Consider the following 4,612-nt stretch of genomic DNA (forward strand, 5'->3'; position numbering starts at 1 on the left):
TTGATGAGCGTCGTATCAATCTGGTATATTTTTAAATTGTGGTCCTTATCTTGATTTTAGCTATTTGTGAAAAATCGAGTTCAATATCTTTTTGAGGTTTTTCTATCAATGTGTTTATAGTGAAAACTTATACTTCTATAATGACATATTCTCTTTGAATTGATCATGATAATTCACTTTTCTTTACTTATTTATTTCTTATAATCTGAATTTCTTTATGTGTAAAACTCATGATGTAACATATATCAATTATACTTAGTTCATAGTAACTTTGACTGCGTTTATTTGAAAGACTGTAAATGTGCAGTCAGGGCCCAAATCATAACTAACATCTTATCTTTATTTCAGTTGGTTACTTACAAAACTTGTCACATTTTAAATAAAACAAATATTATAAGTAGATGAAATGACACCCATTATCATATCATAATGTCATCATGTGTTCATAATTACTCTATTTTTTAATGTAGGAAAAAAGCGGGAAAAAATGGCTTCGGTTATGTCTTTGTTGATACCCACGCCACCAAGGAGTGAAAAGAAAGATTATCAGCTCGGGATATTGATGTTAATGACCTGAAGGAGTTAAGAGTTTTGTACGAAACGATCAAGAAAATCATATGTAATTTATCTTTATTGTTTATATATAATTGTCGTATTAACTTTTAGTGTAATAATAATCATGTTGTTTTGATAATATTGCAGGTAGCGTACAAGAAAAAACTTGCAAGGTTGTATGACTCGGACCAGTCAACATCTAACGGATGATCTTGATGTATGGAAGAGTGTGCAGCCCAAAAATCGTGTTGGTCAGATGTATGGGATATGATCTTCTGATCCAAATTTCATAATGGGCGGAAAACCATCTACTACTTGCGGGTCTAGATCATACCTTGATGCCCAACAGTCCGCAAGAGGTATCGTTGTTATTATTAGTATTACTATTATGATCATCATCATCATCATTATCAAAACGTTATGTTTCCATTTAGAAGTTCGGTTCGTTTATGTCGGTTATAGTTCGGTTTTAAAGCGGTTAAATTGCTCACAATGCCAACTGTTCGTGTGTTTTGTGTATGTATTATGTATTAATTATATATGTTTTAACAAATGTTTAGGTCCAAGACGTTAAAACTCGATTTGAAAAGGAACGACAAGAGTTGGAAAATCGATTGCAACATTGGAACGCGAGAAGGTCGATCGTGAAGAAAGGGAGCAACGTGAGCGGGTCGTGCGTGAAGAAAGGGAGCAACGAATGCAAAAACAAATAGAAGACATTATGAGGAAAATAAATGGTCCCCGGGTACTTAATTGTAGTTTAGTTATCCTTTATCGAAGTGTGTTTGGTTTGTAAAGCATACTTATATTGGAACCTTTTCTACGTGTTTTAGATTCTTTATGAAAATTTCTGCACATTCCAGTTTGTTATGATATTTTTCTGCATACTTCATGTCTTTTTGAATTTTTATGCAAATTTTAGAATTTAATTTATTATTTTTTTTGTTTAAATTTAGTTTTTTGTTGGAAGTTTGTTGGAAACTGTGTTGCAAATCAAAAAATAGCTTTTGTAGGAAAGCTGTAGGAAGTTTGCAACAACATACTTTTGTAGGAACTTTGTAAGAAGTTGTTGAAAAATGGTTGAAAATAATTTTCAAGCATGTGTTTTTTCCACAAAATTTTTTGTTGGAAAATTATGAGAAAGTGGGTTTTCCAACAAATTTACAACGAAATTCGTCGTAGAAAAATGACTCATTTTCTAGTAGTGAAATATAGGCGTATGATTAGATACATCACATTTTTTTATTATTTAATTTACATAATGTTGGGTCAGAATTGAACACTAAACGGTTTTAACTAAACAATTTGTTTTAACATTTATAGATTAGATACCTATCGATTGATTTTTATTCTCATGTGACTATCAATTAGAGTTATGCAACGGAAATTTAAATAAACAAACTAAAAGATCATGTGAAGAAGCATTGCATTGATTGAAATCAAAATATTGTAATTCTATAAGATACGCTCCCCTTCACCCTTAGCTCATCAAATTCATATGTATTCATACAAACTTGTATTTTACAGAATTCAGTGTGAAAAGTACTAATGCACAAGTGATTGTCTTGTTCATCTTACGGTGTGAAAGTGCTGATGAGCTAAGATATGATAGTGATATGTAATAGATTTACAAGAAACAACTAACAAAATAGAAAACTATAAACTATTGACAAAATACAAGTAATATAACTAAACTATCGATCTCTTGATACCAACTAATGAGGCTTTATCAATTGTTCTTCTTGAGTACTTTGCATCTTCAGTAGTTTTTCACGTTGTTGCTCCTTATCAGTAGTTTAGAACCAAATCTCTATTCTTTATCGTTTTAAGTGGAGAACAACTGATTTTTATGATCAGTTGTTTGATCTTTGGCACATTCCTTTCCAGGTTCAACAATTAATATGCTTTTTATCCTGTTATTTCAGACTTTAAGCGATTTGAATATAGCCCAACACAAGCCTGGCCGGCTTATTAATTAAGTTGTTTGACGGATTAACCTATTTCTAATGAAGAAGTTTAAACTCAACCCAAAACCTTATTATTTGTACATCAAGTTTATCGTTCTAGCTTCTCTCTACTTTTTTTAAACTTTAAATATTCTTTTTCCCATTTTCTCACTTCATAAAAAAAACTATTTATTCTCAAGTGACTGTTAACGCATATGTGGTCTTTTCTTATGTCAGATACTTCAAAGTGATAACACCTTTTTTTTCTATTTAAAGCAACAATTTAGGGCTGTTTTGGGTACCCCAAACACCAATACAAAAATAAATATACTCTGAAATGGCTTCTTTGCAACACAACCATGAGAATCTTCAAGATCTTGCAAAAGAACTCAGGATGGCGGTCCCTGACTGCTACTTTCAGGAACCACAACCATCCACCTTTGTCTCTAAGGGTTCTTTGCATTTGCCCTCTATCCCAGTCATTGACATGAACGACATAATAAAGTTGCAAGAGTCCGATATCCATATCGAACAACTGCGCTCCATTTGCCATGAATGGGGAATTTTTCAGGTAAAGTGTCTAGGCACTGACTTCATTTTTACGTTTAATGACCATGACCATGCATGAAAAAGTTAGTTGTTTCTTCTATAGTTGGTGAATCATGGAGTTGACAAATCGTTGGTGGAGAATATGAAGAAAGAGATGGTGGAATTTTTCAACCTGCCGGTGGAAGAGAAGCTGAAGTACAAGTTGAAGGCAGGTGAATATGAAGGTTATGGTCAGACCACACTCCATACTCAAGATCAGAAACTTGACTGGGCTGATCGCTTTTATATGATCACTAATCCTCTTCATAGAAGAAAACCACACTTACTTCCACACTTCCCTCCATTACAAGGTATCTCTTTCTATTTCTAGTCGTTTGTAGTTTTGATTTAGATTTGAAACCTAAAGATCTAGAAGAAAACTAACAATCTTACAAGGCCATCTCCAAGATTTCGGATGTCCATAAAAGCAAAACTCGTAATTTTATTTTACATATTCATTCATGCTTGTTCAACCATTTTAAGGGCTCAAAGCGAAGTAACATTTTGAGGCCCTTTTCCAAAATATATTTTATTTTTGCTTGCGGTCCATGGACGCCAGAATATAATAATATTAGGTAATACATTTTTACGTGGAATGTTGTGTTAGGCTGTTAGCTACTACGATTCATATTGCTATAATGTGTCAGTTCTAATGATATTTTTCTAGATTAAATGGTTGAAAAAAAAATGATTGAGAAAGAGAAATGATTAACTCAAAATAAATTAAACAATTGCTTAAGGAAATTTTGTATCACACAGTAACTCCAAAATGGAATATGTCTTTCACTTAAAACATTTTATCAAAAAACTTATGTGCATAAAAACATACCACATACGCACAATATTGCAAGCCAGAAAGCTAATAACATCCAATCAAAAATCAAGATTTACAACAATAAAAAAGAACAATCCAAAATCATATTTTGCTGTAAGCTCAACAAATAAATAAGTGTTTGTTTCTATGCAACCAGAATGTCCAACAAGATAATTAACCTAGTAGTAAAAATTGGGGGCCTTAAAAATGTGGTGGCCCTAAGCTAGGGCTTTGGTTGCCAATGCTTAAGGGTCGCCCTGCATTCTACCTTCATGGATCGAGTTCTCATCCATATCTTTCAAATATGTAATACATATGCATGTTTTAGTCATGCTAATTTTATATATGATGTTCTCTTTTTATGTTGTTAATTATAAAACATCTTATCATCTTTTGTTAAAATTATTTATCCATTAAAAAAAATATAATAATAACTTATAAAATCATTAGGTGCATCTTTTTCGTGATTATAAAAAATTGCGTGAAAACGCACCACGTATTCGTATGAATATTCTGTTAGAAAATATAATTTAAGCTTATTAAACTATTTAATTTGATAAAATATAGGGTTTTTTTAATTTAATCATTTAATATTTATAGTCTTAATTGTATTTCTTTTGATCTTCACGTGCATCACGTGTAGTATGTTGTAATACAGTTCGGGTTTAAGTTACTTAATTTTTATAATTTTTATTTTAAAAGCATCATG

The 4,612-nt window shown here is 31.6% G+C and overlaps 1 pseudogene across 1 annotated transcript; it reads left to right on the forward strand.

Annotated features, from left to right (window-relative positions):
* The first annotated feature begins 2,808 nt into the window (after nt 1–2,808).
* LOC143575573 (oxoglutarate-dependent flavonoid 7-O-demethylase 1 pseudogene) lies at nt 2,809–3,420 on the forward strand (annotated as a pseudogene). The gene is made up of 2 exons (XR_013142792.1): nt 2,809–3,072; nt 3,154–3,420. The product of XR_013142792.1 is annotated as an oxoglutarate-dependent flavonoid 7-O-demethylase 1 pseudogene (transcript).
* The last annotated feature ends 1,192 nt before the right edge of the window (nt 3,421–4,612 follow it).

This window comes from Bidens hawaiensis, unplaced genomic scaffold, assembly GCF_021521415.1.
Source record: "Bidens hawaiensis isolate Kalapana, Puna unplaced genomic scaffold, B.hawaiensis_p1.1 tig00027544_1, whole genome shotgun sequence".
Taxonomy (NCBI): domain Eukaryota; kingdom Viridiplantae; phylum Streptophyta; class Magnoliopsida; order Asterales; family Asteraceae; genus Bidens; species Bidens hawaiensis.